General features: G+C 38.4%; 1 long non-coding RNA gene across 1 annotated transcript; it reads right to left on the reverse strand.

The window, feature by feature from the left end:
- Nucleotides 1-7,999: 7,999 nt before the first annotated feature.
- On the reverse strand, nt 8,000-11,735 carry LOC125554013 (uncharacterized). The gene is made up of 2 exons (XR_007304293.2): nt 11,380-11,735; nt 8,000-11,285 (listed from the first exon to the last, which is right to left on the reverse strand). It is a non-coding gene; the product is annotated as an uncharacterized LOC125554013 (long non-coding RNA).
- Between the last annotated feature and the right edge of the window lie 5,471 nt (nt 11,736-17,206).

The following is a 17,206-nucleotide window of genomic DNA, read 5'->3' on the forward strand; positions in this document are numbered from 1 at the left end:
ACCTTTTACCCTTCCTATAAACTTAAATAGTCTTGATCGCGAGGGTGTGAGATTGTTGAGCCCTGGTGACTCACAGATACTTCCAAAACCAGTTTGCAGGTGCTGATGTTACCGAGCAGGTGACGCAAACAAGCTCAAGGAGGAGCTCGATGAAGATCTTGTCCTTTGTATTGTTTCATTCTAGTTGATCAGTAGTGGAGCCCAGTCGGGACGATAGGGGATCTGTGTAGCATTTGGGGTAGTCTTCTTTCATTTTGGTTCCGTAGCCGGACCTTGATTGTATTTGAATGATGTAATGCTTTATTCATGTATTGTGTGAAGTGGCGATTGTAAGCCAACTATGTATCTCTGTCCCTTATGTATTACATGGGTTGTGTGAAGATTACCTCACTTGCGACATTGCTTTCAATGCGGTTATGCCTCTAAGTCGTGCTTCGACACGTGGGAGATATAGCCACATCGAGGGCGTTACACCAGACTCCCACACCCCAGGCCCACACAGAAAACCCACCCGGAGGTTGGAGGTATGGAGAGTTAGCGCCGTAGGTGATTCGCTCGATACCAGGATGTGCTCGATAGATTGCAGTATAATACTAGTATAAAGCTAGAGTAAAGGAGGAGCAAGGAGTGCTCTACTCCCATTTTGTAGTTGTGTGACCTAAAAAAATATAGGATCCAAAGACTTTGCGGGAGGTGATGACACGTCAGCCAACCAATCTAAGACTACAAGAAGAGAAAGGACAAGTCTATCACTCCTACGAGGGTAGTAGACATGAGGTGCTCCCAAGCCGGTGATGAAACCAACAAATCATAAGAACCTCGTGCAGGATGAGTTGCCCATCATGTCGCCAACCCAGCTAACAATGTCAGGATGTTAGGGCTCGGTCGCCCACAATGTCAGGATGTGTTGTAATAGCATATTAGCATGCAGGCATAGAAAACATCAACACCCAGCATATTTGTCAAACAAAGTATTCAGGGATTTGAAGTACCTAAAGTGCTAGCTCACCCAATAACATGATAAACTGAACCACTCCTTAGAAAGTGGTTACATCACCCATGGTTCGCTCACAGAGCTAACTCAGCTAGCTAGTATAACCCGCAAGACAATCTTGATCGTATCACGATGTACGTTCATATTTTGGTGAGAGCAGTTCTCTGGTTTCTTCAGGGTTTTTTTCTCTTTCTCCTTTCTCTTTGTTTGTTTCTTCAATTTCCATCAATTTTCTTCGAATTTTTTTCATACACATTTAACATTTTCTAAATACATGATTAATATTTTTTTAATATATTTCCAAATATAAATGGTTGGACCATTCTGCTAACCCTGCACAAGTAGAATCTATGTGCACCGGGCTGGCCTTTATGATTAATATTTTTTTCAAGTATATGTTTGATGTCTACATATTTTTGTAGACATTTAAATTTATTATCTACATATAAAGCATTTATATATACTTGACATTTATTATCTACATTATACATATATATATATATATATATATATATATATATATATATATATATATATATATATAGTAGCACTATTTAATCCTGGGGTTAGAATAGCTATATATTCGGATCATGGCTGGCCCTATAAGTGAGCGACCTACACGTTCCTGAACTCTCCGAACCGCTCCCACCAGGGTCGTCTAGAAAAAAAGGCCACGAGCCCACGAGCCCACGACGAGGAACCGCACCACCTCTCCCCGATCTCCACGCTCGCCCCGAACCTCCCCGCTGCCGGTGCCGCGCCCTACCGCGGACGCCCCACCACTCCCGCACTGGCCGGTACCCCGCCGCCGGTGACCCCCTCGCCGCCGCCCCCGTCGACGGGATCGACCGCTGAAACGTCCTCAATAGCGACGGGATCGACCACCTCCCGACCGCATTCCCTTCCGGCGACCGCCTCCGCCCCCCTCGCGTTCCTCTCTGGCAGGACGCAGCGCGCCCCGCCCTTCCTCCGGCCACCCGCCCCAACCTCCGGCCAACTCCATTACCGTCGTCGCGCGCCGCCCTACCACCGCGGTCGGTTCTGCTTCCCTGCATGCTCCTGCCGCGACGGTTGCTGCTCCTTCCGACAGAGTCACTTGCAATGCTGCTCAGGCGTGGTGGGAGAAGACCTTTTGAGGACGAATGCCGAGGCATCCGCCGCTGCATCGTAACCTGGACTGCTCCAAGGCCAACATCCTCCCCGTGCGCTCCAGGCACCTCTGCGGCCGGTCAAGTTCTTACGAGGGGCGGATGTGGCCACCTGCTCCTGTTTGTAGTTGCTCCTACAGACCGCAGTACCTACTAGTCATCTCCACTTAGCCAATTTTTGTAGTTTCCCTCTATCTCTCGTTGCTACAGGTAGCAGAAGGTGCATCTCTATCAACACAATTATGTTCTCTTTGAAGTTCAGCTTAAGGGAATGTGGTGATCTCTCCGACTCCTAGGTTAGGCACAAACTGAGAATTGTAGGCATCTTTTGAGTTTAAAATGCTTGAATCTATAGAACATGATTAGATTACTTTCAGAAGGTCTGTAGTTCATACCCCGCTGTGACAGCAGCGAGCGGTCGTAGGTCGCCTGGCCTGCTCTTGGCTTGTTCTGTTGAGAAAAGTTCAAAAAACTAACTGAACTCTTGGCACGGTCTGGCGGTGTTTGGCTGCATCGGCCACCAGACTGCCAACCTCCACCACCTGATGGCAAGGAGCCAAGGTGGTGAGCTGTCGACGCTGGCACAACACCCCTACGCAAGCCAAGTCAATTGTAGCCAACGCAAGGAGAGATTAGTATAGTGGTTTGTAGTGTTCAAATCCATACATGGCGTTTTCTGGTGGAATTGGTCAACATGAAGGAGCTACGGGTTAATCCTACAAGCGCTTCACTAAAATAGTCCTAGTTGTTCGCCAACTTTTAGTCATTCGCTTTTGCAAGAAGTGCTCATCTTTTTCCTATTGCATGACTAGCTTTCAAATGGTGATGGCTTTGATTTTTTCGGGAGATGTATGAGAACAAAGGTGCGTGTGTGGTAGAAAAAAGATTTTTTTTGTATATATATACTGTGGTCATTTTGTTCTTTGGACTATGGATGTTTGCTCTGGTTTTATTGAACATATAAAAAATATTGACATTAGATTGCTCTGGTTTTATACACATTTGTTTGTGTTTATCCTCTGAAAAAATTGGCCATTGTTGCAGGCCAGCTTCGCGAGATTCTTCAGTTCAACTCTAAAAAAAGGAGCATTATATGTTGTTGTCCAGTTTGCTCACTTGTTGGCATGAAAAAAATGGCTGAAGGTCAATAGAAATTGTCCCTGAAGGTCAATAGAAAGTGTTCCAGAAGGTCTGTAGTTGTAGGCATCTCCTAGGTTCATCCCACTAGATCATTCCATGCTTGCTCCTCATATCTCCTGGATAAAGAAGTACAACTACAGTACGGGATTCAAATCAGCACTGGGCGTCAAAAAGAACAATGGAGATGTTGTGGTGGCGTTTGTGCATGCTATGTTTGTGTGTGTGTGTGTGTGTGTGTGTGTGTGTGTGTGTGTGTGTGTGTGTGTGTTTTGTGTGTGTCTTCGTGGAAATGGGTTAAAAAATTCATGTTTTGTGTATAAAAAGGAGGAGGTTCAAAAATAAGAAATGTAAGAGTTCAAAAATATGTAACAAAAAAATTTCTTGTATGAGATATTCATGTGCGAGAAAACACATGTAAATTCACAAATAAAAAAAGTCATGTTTATGACTACGACTAGTGTGCGTTTAGCCATATTGGTTAGTTTGTTGTTGAAGCCTCTGGGAGTTCTAATGCAACAAGCTAAACAAAAAGCTCTTAGACAATTTTTTAGAAGAAAACAAAAAACATGTAATTTCTTGGGATACACCAGATGTTCGCATAGTAAAAATACTGAAAATTTTATTGCACTAAAAATTGTAAGAAGTTCATAAATATCAAATCAAGAAGTACAAATTAAAATAATGGAGCAATTTAATGTTTATAGAATATCAATCACATTTTCTAAAAAAGATAAAACAAAGAAGTTTAGATTAAAAAAAAAGATTAGTCTGATGTGTTTTTTAAAAACATTTTTTCTATGCTCTACTGTAAAGAGCGGCGTACATTTTGGAAGCGCCGCTGCATCAAATACAGTCCTCCTCCCCAGCCAGCAAGCGTCGCCGCAGCCACCTCCCACCGGCGGCCACCGACACCAATTCCACACACGCCCCCCCCCCCCCCCCCCCCTCTCCCTCCCATCTTGTCTGGCTCATAAAAAAATACTATAAGGTTTGGTCAGGAACACCAATACAAGTTCAAAAGGAAAAAATTCGGAAGTTTGGATAGAACAAGAACACAAGTTCATATAGAGTGCAAGTTCTTTCTAAAGTGCACACTCTGATTCCATTCTTCCAATAAATATTATGTATGAGCGAAAAACAGAAAAAAAAATAATAAAACCAGGAAGTCCATATTAAAAAGATGGAGAAATTCAATGATTATAGATAACTCAGATTTTCCTCGTTATTAAAGAATGGAAACAAAAAGTTCAAAAATTAAATAACAAGAAGTTTAACTTTTAATAATAGAGCCCTTCAAAATTTCATAAAAAAGATTTAAGAAATAAAACTAGGAAGTCCATACTAAAAAGATGGAGAAGTTCGATGATTATAGAAAACTTAGATTTTCCTCGTTATTAAAGAATGGAAACAAGAAGTTCAAAAATTAAATAACAAGCACTTTTAATAATAGAGCACTTCAAAATTTCATAAAAAAAGATTTAAGAAATAAAACCAGGAAGTCCATACTAAAAAGATGGAGAAGTTCGATGATTATTCCGGTTAAAGAAGTTCAATTCAAAATAACAAAGAAGTTCAATTGGAAAAAGCATAGCAGTTTGATATTTGTTTAAAAACTCGGATTTTTTCCCATTACTAAAACCAAGAAGGTTAATTGAAAATAACGAAGAAGTTCGATGTTTCTAAGAAAACTTCAATTTTCACATTTCTAAAAAATACACAAAGAAGTTCAAATAGAAAAGTTAGATAGGTCCAATGTCTATAAGAAACTCAGACATATTCCGTTACTAAAGCAAAATAGAGAGAAGTTCAAAATGATAATAGCTAGAAGCTCATGTTCTACATGGTGTGCGTTACGTATGAGAAAAAGAACAAAATCCAATTATTTTTTGCTAGAAGTTCAAGTGCTCGTCCCGAGAAAGTTTGTAAAATTCTTGTGAGAGAGGTTGAACAAAAATACATGACAGAAGTTCAACTACTACACGAAAATGCATTTTCGATAGGAATATAAGAATAGAAAACAAAAAGCTTAAAAGGTTTGTTGCAAGAAGTTCACGTGCTCCTCCCGGTGAAGTTCAAGATCTCTAGTGCGAGACGTCCGACCTTCAATTACATGTAAAAAATAGGCAAAAAACAACGTTGTTTTTGCCATTTTTAAAACTGCTCTCGAACGACAAAAAAATGTAACGTCTGTCTACATAAAAAAGATGCTCCTATTCATAAGCTTTCCAACGATATATTGTATGCTATATTCCGATGAATGGTTAAAAGTTTTATGTATACCGTTGAAAACACATTTTCATGCATTCAGAAAAAAATTGAACCGTCGTGAGTATGAAAAACTGATCAACAGAAAAATAAAAAGTTGTGTGTTTTCAACAGTTTTCCATCGGTATATCACTTGCTCAATTTTGGCAAGTGGTTTGGGAGTTACGGGCAAAAAGCATCACGTCAAAAACAGAGTGAATTTCAAATAGACATGCCCGAGGAGTTCAACTACTTCACGCAGTGCATTTACGTTCGCGATGAAGGCAGAAATCATGATCTCGACATTTTCTAATTTACTTCAAAACAACAGGAATATCATTTGTGTAAGTTCAAGTCCTCGGTCGAAGAAAGTTAAAAAATATTGTGAGAGAGGTTTCTACAAAAGGAATATCATTTGTGTAACACTGACGAATAGATGAGAAAGTTATAAACGAAAATACGTCACAAAAGTTCAACGTGAAAATAGCAAGAAGTTTAACTACTACAATGAATGAATTTCACATGAAAAACTTTTGAAATCGTCGCGAGTATGAAAAAAGATCAACACGGGAAAGTTGCGTGTTTACAACAGATTTCCATCGGTATATCACTTGCTCAATTCGGTGAGTGGATGGAGAGCTACGAGGACAAAAAGCATGTGAAAAAATAGAATGAAGTTCAAGTAGAAATGCTGAGAAGTTCAAGTTCTACACGTGATGCGTTTTCAGAGAATCTGTTTCATGATAAAGGCAGAATGAATGATCTTGTCATTTTCGAAATTACTTGAAAACGGCTAGGAATCAGAGAAAACCATCAACATGAAAAAGTTTCGCATTTTCTGTAGCTTTTCAATTGTATATTATTAGCCCCATTCCGATAAAGTTTGTAGAAATTACGGTGAAAATACATTTTTAGCCATTTTCAAAGTTGACTTAAAACCGTAAAGAATTTGGAGAAACCATATACACCAAAAAGTTTCGCATTTTTTCAAGCTTTCCAACGCCATATTATTTGCTGCATTCGGACGTACGGTTAAAAAATTAGCTCAAAAATACAAACTCGGTGGAACTTGTACCGTTTTCTAAATTACTCTTAAACTGTTCAAAATTAGAAAAAGCTTTCAACATGAAAAATTAGCGCAATTTCATAAGCTTTCCAACGCCATATCATTTGCCACAATTGGATTAGCCATTTAGAAATGACATAGAAAATACGAACTCGGCTGTTCGGTTTGCGAAACTTTACGATTTCCCAAATTACTCTTTAACCGTAGGGAATTAGAGAAAACTATCAACATGTGAAAGGAGCGGTTTTGCAGCAGCTTTTCAACGCCATATTATTTGCCTCATTCCGATAAACAATTTAGAAATATGATCGAAATTACGATTCACGTTTTTTGTGTGAAGAAAAAACAGTTTTCAAAACTGCTCTTAAACTGCTTACATTTTGTCAAAAATTTAAATTGGGTCATGATACTGATGTCCATAGCTTTTCAACGGTATATCGCAAGCCCTATTTGGTCAATGTTGTCGGAAGTTCAACTTAGCACTGGGAGAAGTCCAGCTCCAACAACTCAGGCAGTAAAATTACAAAAAATGCAATTTCATCACGACCCGAGAATAAAATCTGCCAACGAGCGAGATTTTTATTTAAAATTGGTATTTAGTTGCTAAAAATGTATCTAGATTATAGTAACATCATATAGAATTAGAACACGACTAATTAGAATAAATCGCGGGGGAAGCCACGGTTGCGAAGATAGCCCGAAGGTCGGGTTCGTACAGAGGGAAGTTCAGACGCGTTACTTAGGCAGTTTAGGTTGTGATCAAAATATTATTCTGATCCCGTAATCAGAATAGTGTTTATATATATATATAGGGTCACGCTATTCGTCACCCTGGATGAGGAATTCTTATTCCTCACCCTAGCCTATCTCCCACGTCTACTATTCAAAACGTAAGAAACAACATGTGAGGCAAAATTACTGTTTGAAAAAGGGACCGGTCTCTGTTCCGTAAAGCAAAAGGAGCGCCGTAATCTTACCTCCTGCATGCCGGTACTTTACGCCGTGCATGTATAGAAAATCAACTGATGTTGCCGTAAGATTACGGAATGAGTTTTGAGTCGAGGAATTAATCTGGCCCATCTTGCTGTAATCTTACAGCAATGAGTACCGCCATGTTCCTGATTTGTTTAGATATATGGCTGTATTCCTCTATTCCAGGTATTTTACGTCTGATCTACTACTATTTCAATTGGACTGAGTACAGCGGCTGTGGTACTGAAATCTGATACTCCTAGTTGATTTAACTAACATAGGCGAGCACTAGCACTGTCTCAATTCTGTACGAGGCATTTGCAGTAAACATAAGAAACATAGGCCACTAATTCATTATGTACACGAGGCATTTTTAGTAACCACGAAATAACAAAGTGGTGTCATAAATAGATTCCATGTAGTGGTTTCAGGAAATATCTCATTAAACAAATTCCACCCTTACGATTACAAATAAAATTCGTCTTGGCACAATTGAATGCCACTAAGCACTAAGTAACCAGCAGCATGAAATTTCAAAAGTCACTATTACAAAATTGAGTATTGCTGAACTTGACTACTGAGTACTGCAATACTGCCGAACTTGATCTTAAATTAGCTTAACTTGTAGCTGACCAGAGATCTCCCATCAACTTCATCTGTTCACCAATCTCTCTAGGACCCCAGTGACTAAAACATTCTTACACATGGGCTAGAAGCAACATAGTATCCTATTCATTGTACTGTAGCATTTAGATTCACTTTTCTTCTCACCAGAACCTGAATTTTGCTACTCGTTGTTTGTAAAAGATGTTCAAAAATTACAATTTAAAATTACACGTACCTACCATAAATACAAATATGCTACTCTTTATCCCTCGTACATTGGCCATCAGCCACTTGACAAAGATACCTGAAAAATAGAATACTTGCAGTTCTCATAAGTATAAGAACAAACATGTAGAGGACACAAGACACAAGCACAGATAACACTTTAGAATTAATGGGATTTCACTATCCTAAACTGGTAACAATGACGAAATCAAAGATATCTCAGAGGGATTTTGCATGTACCAAATTCATCAGAATCACATGAACCAATAACACGATGCTGCAGATATGAATCAAAAGTACACAAAAAACAAAACAAAAGACAAAACTCTGTAACTATTGTTTCAATGCACACTAAACCGTGTCTTTTATCAAATTGTACCATGTACATTGGTAGGTGTCATCATATTGAACTAGTCTATGTCTTGTAACTATTTACGACATTGTCTAAGTCTAACTAGTCTAGCACCTGAGAGTGTCATAAAAAATGAAACATACAAGCATCTTAAGTCGCTTCATATTGATTTTGATTTTACTGTTCATTGTGTGGGTGCATCGAACTTGGGTGCAGCCACTACTTCCCCTTTTTTTAATACTTCCGGAAGTTTTGCTACTAAACTTCATCGCCATGTGATAAAAAAAAGAGGAGAAAACAATTTGAGGTAAATCATGTCGTAACTCGTAAGTACAAACCTGAAAAGCAATTGAAATTCACGAAACTACTAGGTTGGTTCACAATGAACAATGGTGTGAAAGAGATACTGCCCATAATTCATCAGATACACATCATCAAATCAATATGAAATGGAACTCAATGAATGGATATCAAATCTAGTAGTACAGTGGTAAAAAATACGGAAAATAAGAAATAAACCATATTTGAATGGATAGCTCTACAACATAGGAAAATAGTTTAGTGTGAACAAAATCAACATATTATTACAATATATAAGAATTTCAAGCAAAAATTGGTGTGGATCTTATTTACACTATCCATGGCTATGGAATACATGAAATTGGTGGAGCCTAGCTAGAATCACATGATTACTCACAAAAAAAAAAGAATTACCATCTGGTTTATGCTACAAAAATGAAACAAGAAATAACCTGAATGAACAATCACATTTTCCTATTATACGAGATTACTTCTGGATTGAGGATAGGTTAAACAAAAATATCTACGAAGATTGACAGGCTGGAGGAGGGTCAGCGTCCACCTCATGGCAATTGAAATAAAACAAACTCCAATTTGCAGCTTCCGCAGATATTTACAGCCTGGGTGGGGGTCACTATCACCAATATAAGGTTTCTAACCACCCACGTAAGAAATCTAGCATACCATAAAAATCCATTCATCATCCTCATTCGCCTTAAGCACAACGTAAAATGTGAGAAGCAAAACTGAGAAAGGTTAGTGTACAGCAGGTGTATGCAATGCTTTCATAGATATGACACAGCTACAAATGTACCATGCATTGGGAAAAGAAAACCCAACCTTGCAAAAGTGAAAATCCATATTTTTAAACCTGAATGGTCGATGGAGAGGTATATGAACTGCTGTGAGAAAAATAATAATTGAATGCTTCCATTGAAAATAGAAGAATATACGAGACTAGTGCAGCGGCCACTCATGATTTGTAGTCACCATGGGACTTGAGTTGCTTAAACAGTCAACTGTAGTCACCATTACCAATTGAAAATTTGATCGTAAGGCAAAGCAACCATCTCATTAAGTACGCGAGCACAAGTAATTCAGAATTTAATGAACATATAGACTTCTAAGGCCACACACAAACTGCTAATTATGTCGATCTTTATGGCCAAACAATCTATGATTCTTTTCTTTTTCTGCAGATTGCAAAGTAAAACAACAGGGAAGCAAATTTAAGCAGCTCCAAATTTGCATCTATGTGGAAAGATGTATATATGTGGGAGAGACGAGAGTAGCGAGCATTCAAATATAAAAGCCTGTATCAGCAACGAGCCACCATGGCAAGGATACAGACCACAATGTGCTGCTCAACTTTTCATTTGATATTCAGGTGCAAGGCACTTCCCTTATTATTCTGAACATCACCAGCCGTCTTACAAACTGAGAGAGAATTAGCATAAAAAATCAAGAAACTGACCATAATTTCCAACTGAGCCATCTCCTCAGGCAAAATATGAATCATTGCGAAGGTGAGATGGCCTTTAGAAGAGCAAAAGAAAAATTAGTTTCACACCATGATCAGAAAAGTTCAGTAGATTTAGAAGCTAGTCGGGTCCTATTCGCCTAAAATCATGTTTGGGATAAGCAATCAACACGGTTCTTCATTTCTGCAGTAGATAGTGGAGGCTTGTCGGCATAGATTGTTGATGTCTTAGCACGTCCTGAATCTTGTTGAGCATCACTCTTTCTGATTTAGAAATCCAAGGTACATCTGAACAGAAGAGAAAATAGGAACAAACATGACCCGTCCAAGAAAGAACAGACCCTTCAGTGAGAAGTAATTGCTTCACTTGAGCACCCAGAGTAAAGCTCAAGAAATCTTAAAGAGCGGCTATTCTAAAGTATTTAATCCTATCTCGACAACAATTTCTCAGATCAATTTCCACGCAATTACCTATAGCATTTGTAAAAGCTACTTCATGTCAAGTAATAACAGATTGATGATTCTACCAGCAAATTGGTAATTAAAGAGGTGCTTCTTGTAGTATGTATGTATAGAGGATAAACAAATCGATGGTGCACTCAGAGCCTAGCTAAAATATGGCTGTATAAAATGGTGTGAACAGGTCAGATTGGAAGAGATCAGAAATCAAACAGGCCTGCAATTAGCCAGCCTGGGTGGAATTGTAGGCGGCCATGGCATTGCTTCTGGACGTACGGCACCGACCATGACCTTCATCCCTGCAAGGCAACCATTCAGATCTAGAAGGGTGATCAGGGGATGGAAGGGAAGCAACGAGAGGGAGAGGGAAGGATTGTGAGAAACGTGGAGAACCTGTGCCGGAAGCCCGAAACCAGCTGTCGAGGACATGGAAAATCTGGTTCGGTGCTTTGGGATTGGTGGCCGGCGCAGAATCATTGTACGCTCCGTCCCCGCCGCCGCTGTTGGCCTCCCAGTCGCACGAGAGGACGACGGGGGGTGGGAGAGATGGACAGGGGGAGGAAATCATCCGATGAGAATTCTCCGCCAAGGACCTCGCCGTCGAGCCCGCCGCCAATCACCGCCCGCTAGTCGGCGTTCAGACGGGAACCGCTCCCATCTTCTAATTGAAAAATGGGCTAGCTCCTAATCCCCACGACCATCCAGCGTCAACGTAAAATTACGACAGCACGATAAATTTTTGGCTATAATTTTACATGGGTTTGTGCTGGGTTGAACCAGAGAGTACGCGGCCGACTGACCAGGGTGAAGAATTACTTATTTCTCACCCTGGGTCTTAAATAGAGTTTCTATATATCTATCTATATATGTGTGTGTGTGTAATATTTCAAAAATACATGATTTTTTTACATATATGTGTATGTAATATTTCAAAAATACATGATTTTTTTACGAAATACGTGTTTTAACATTTTATTGATTACGTTAAACACTTTCCGAATACACGTTGAAACATTTTTTGAACCATACTATTTAAAAAAAATGTGTGAACATTCTTTTGTATTGTAGTAAAAAAATTAAAAATATTACAAATATATTTTGTAACATGTGATTTTTTAAATGTAATAATTTCTTTGAATGGGATGAAACATGTTTTTTAATTGCATGAACATTTTAAAAAATGTCACATACATTTTATTGAAATGCGTGAACATTTTTGAAATGTCACATACGCTTTTAGTGGCTTAAGCATTTTTAAATAGTTAAGCACATTCTTGAAATGTGTGACGGGCACTTTTAGAAAAGATTAACTATATATGTTTTCATTATATATGTGAAAAAATTACACCGTATTAACAAAAAAATTATATATCACAAAAACTTTTTTGTAATGCGTCAACATTTTCTAAAATGTAAAACGCATTTCTAATGATAGAGAATTTTGAATTGCATTAACATTTTGTTTATATCGTATAGCTTTTCCAAAATGTCTCCTATATTTTTTGGAAGTGAGTGAACATTTTTGGATTGTAATATACATTTTTTTGAATGGTGTGAAACATTTTTATGAATTACAGAAACAATTTTTTACGTTGTATAAAATTTTCAAAAATGTCACATACATGTTTTTGAAACATGTGAACATAATTGAAATGTCACATACATTTTTTTGAATGGTATATGCATTTTTAAAAAGTTGAGCGAACATTTTTCACACTGCATAATTTTTTAAAATATGCGATGAACACCTTTACAAATATTAACTAAATTATCTTTTCATAATATATGTATTTAGTATTTTTCAAAATATAAAAAATGGTAAGAAAGAAGTAAAAACACATGTGTGACGTTAGCATGACTAAACCACATGGTCGATGAGTCGGCCCACTACCGACCCTGTAGGCGAACTCGGCTTCCGTCTTACCAAAGACAAGATATAGACTTGCCCATGGGCGAGACAAAATCATTCCCCTAGAAACAGTCGAGGCAATTCAAAAGGCTAGTGTGAATTCAAAGGCTTTGAAGTCCAAAACAGATGCAACAAGCTTACAGTGGTGGTTTGCTAGTGATTTTGTCCATAAGAAAAGATACCTACGGTACATAAATCACATATATTTCAATCGTGCATTTTTAAAATAATACATGGAACAAGTTTGTTTCACGTATGAAATATGAAATGTTCAAATTTAAACGTGTTTGGAATCTATCCAAAATTGATCTTGTTCTAAAGGTCGCGGCATCAAGAGTTCAAATATATTAAAAGTTTCAAAATCTAAATTATAGTTTAAAAGATACGAATGATTTAGCTTTGACATGGGAAAATAAAATAGTGGATTTATTGTGTAATACAGCGGAACTGACAATGAGAGAAAGATGCATGGAGGCGCTCGTGGTAGGACCAAATGGTAATTTGACTATATTGGAATACCAACAACTCAGAAACCAAACAAGGACTATACATGTAGGTGGGGCATAGGTTAACACAAATCTCAGAACTAGCATGCAGTGCCAGATCTACCGGTATGAGGCATTACCGCGCAAAATGACTTCGCGGAGGTGATGACAATATATGTGATCATTCACAACATAATTGTGGAGAATGAGGATGACGGAGTGCGCCATGCATTGTCTGGAATTTGAGCAAATGGGTGATCCTATCGAACTTCCTCGGCAGAATCCGGTAACGATCAAGGAATTTATTCAAATGCATCAACATGTTCGCCTTGGAGCAACTCATGAGAAGCTCCAGGATGATTTGGTTTTGTATTTACAGATATTCGAGGGGAGAACTAAAGAATATGTCCGACTAAGTTGAATTCAAATTTAAAATATTTTATTGTATAACTTCATATTTGGGTTGTATTGTACCAAAATGTAAGAAGTTTTTTATTTTGCATAGGGCGTTAAAAACATCTTACATTTTGATACGGAGGGAGTAATATTTATATATGAATTATTGTTGCATTGAAATATTTGAACAATATAATAATAGATGAAGGACGATATTTATCTTACTTATTTTAAGTGTTCCAGGTATAGGGTAGAAAAACATGGACGAACATTTAGGATATAGAGTTAGATGGTCACCCCCTTATCCGCTGTCCGCGGACACGACAGGCATGTCTGTAGATGTTTAGAGTGTCTGATTTAATGAACAGTGTTGAAGATATCCTAACCGAACGCAATCATGATGCAATCTCTCATCTAGACCAAAAGTCTACGCACGCCCATAACACCAAGAGCAAACTCAATTAATCTAAGACCAAATGCTCTAGCTTTCACCGACAAATGATCCACTGCAAGAAGAGAAGGGACAGGTCTATCACTCCTACGTACGAGGGTAGTAGAGATGGGGTGCTCCCACGTCTGCGATGAAGCCAACAAATCACCAGAACCTTATGCAAGATGAGTTGCCCAACACGCCGCCAGCCTAGCCAACGGTGTTAGGGTGTCAGGGGCTTGGTCGCCCACAACACCTGAATCCACACACTTGTGTTGTAATTGCATATTAGCATGCCGAACATAGAAAACATCGACATTGAACATATCTGTCAAACAAAGTATTCAAGAATTTAAAGTACCTAAAGTGCTACCTCTCCCAATAACATGATGAACTGAACGACTCCTTAGAAAGTGGTTAAAACACCCATGGTTCGCTCACAGAGCTAACTCAGCTAGCTAGTATAACCTGCAAGGCAATCTTGATCCTATCACGATGTGCATTCATATTTGAGGAGAGAGCCGCCCTAAGTTTTCTTCGGTTTTTCTTTCTTTCTTCTCTTTCTCCTTTTTCTTTGTTTGTTTCTTCGGTTTTACCAATTTTCTTCGGGGCTTTTGTCATACATATTGTAAATATTTCGTATACATTAGGAACATTTCTATACATATTTAACATTTTTTGAATACATGATTAATATATTTTCAAATATATATTTTGATGTCTACATATTTTCTTAGACATTGTACATTTATTATCTAAATCTAAAGCATTATATATATATTAACAATTTTCAAATACATCATTAACATTTTTACAAAATACATGTTCTTAACATTTTATTGATTACGTGTTAAATTTTTTTAAAATACACGTTGAAACATTTCTGAATCATTCTAAACATTTTTAAAATTATGCGAACATTTATTTTACATTATACTAAAAATTTAAAAAATATCTCAGATATTCTTTTGAAACGTGTGTTTTTAATGGTATGAAACATATTTTTAATTACACGATTTTTTAAATGTCACATACATTTTATTGAAATGCCTAATCATTTTTTAAATGATGCATGCAAATTTGCATGGTTCAAACATTTTTTAAGAGTTAAGCAAATACTTTTTACACTGCATGAACATTTTTTTAATGTGTGATGAGCACTCTTAAAAAAATAACTAAATTATGTTTCCATATGGTATATGTATTTAATATGTTTCATATTATTAAAAAAAGTAAGAAAAGAAGTAAACATACACATATGACGTTAGCATGACGAAACCACATGGCTACTGGTGGGCCTACTACCGACCCCCTTGCGAGCTCAGCTTCCGTCTAGACATAGATTTGCCCACGGGCCACAAGCATGCAGTGATGGTCTGCTAGTGGTTTGGCCCATAAGCAAAGATACGTACGGTACAAGCCTAATAATGTAGATTAATCTTTTAAAAAATCCTATTAACGCAGATACAAATTCTGTAACCATTTCATTTCCAAATACTGTCTTGGTAGAGGTTTTTTTCCTTAATATATATTATTTAATTATTTATCAGAAAATTATAACATCGTTTCCATCTTACAAAATAGAAGTGTAAACATTTTGCAGTTAGCGTGGGTGCAATATAAACATTTTTTCACAAGAAAAAAGATTAATTTTGCGCAAATTGTAACATGTTGATCTAAGATAAGCCAAGGTTTTAACATCCAGTCTTGTAATTTTGCTGGGCTAATGCTAACACAGTTCAGTCTTTTCAGATTTGCTTACAATGCGCATTATCTACGCTTTTTTTTTATTCACCAAGACACCCTAAAGGTTGTTACAAACGAATAGTGGGAGCTCTTTCTAACGAATATGAATGGAGAAAATATACAAAGTACCTTTGTCATCTGCAAAGATTATAAGATAAAATGAACTTGGATTGATTTCTCGCGTCTGCTAGATCAAAGATCAGAATCAGGGGAGCTCTCGTAAGTGAGCCTAAGTAAGTAGTGTGGTTCAAGCGGATCAGTCATCATTGAGTCCTGCTTTCATCACATAGTTGGTTTTAGCCGGAACCGCACTCTTGCCTTCTTCTTGTGCCCCTTAATTGTTGATCTGAATTCAAGTTAGATACCCTTAGGTCAGGCTGTTGTGGATAGAAAACATGGACACCGGACATATCTGTCGAACAAAGTATTGATGGATTTGAAGTACCTTAGACTGCTAGCTCATCCAATAACATAATGAAGCTGAACCACTCCTTAGAAAGTTGGTTACACCGCAACCACGGTTCGTTCACAGAGCTAACTCAGCTAGCTAGTACTAGTACGTATAACCGGCAAGACAATCATGATCCAATCACGATGCGCATTGATTTTTCTGGGTGAGAGTCGCTGTCCTGTCAATCATGGACCAACCTTAGCGGCAGCAGCCTGTGCGTGCGCAGTTAATTTTGGCTCACGGAGCGAACAATGCAGGCTGAAAATTCAGCGCCCTGTCCCTCGTCGCTGTTCAATCAGCGCCAGTCCAGCCGTGCAGACGAATGACCCTCGAATCCAAACCGCACGGCCTACAGTTTGTTCCATCGAAGGAGAGAGGACAGAATGCAGAGTAGCTGCCGACGAGCCGGCCGTCGAGCCAGATTGCATCCTCCGGCTAACACCGCGCGCTGAGAAGGTACAGAGCTCCAGTCGCCTGATTGATGAAGGGAGATGCGTCTCTCACTGTCCCTCAACAACCGCGCATCAGTGTCACTGTCAGATTGTTGTATTGCAATTTGCAGAGCTGATTATTTACGGGCTATAGTATGGATGGAGTAATTTATTTTGGTGCTGGCCAAGTCTTTAAGAAAAGCTTTGATCAGTTGGAACAAGTCCATCAGCTGACCGGACTGAGTTGATGTGAGGCATTAGTTGGCGAGTGGCAATCTCCGAAGGGTTGGGTTTGTGGAGGTTTGAGCCGTTCGTTGGGCATGTAGGACGAGAGGGCAAGCAGGCTTTATCGTTAAAGTAGGCTTATCTGGG

The sequence above is a fragment of the Triticum urartu genome, chromosome 4A (genome assembly GCF_056163025.1).
Source record: "Triticum urartu cultivar PI428250 chromosome 4A, HENAU_Tu73, whole genome shotgun sequence".
NCBI lineage: Eukaryota > Viridiplantae > Streptophyta > Magnoliopsida > Poales > Poaceae > Triticum > Triticum urartu.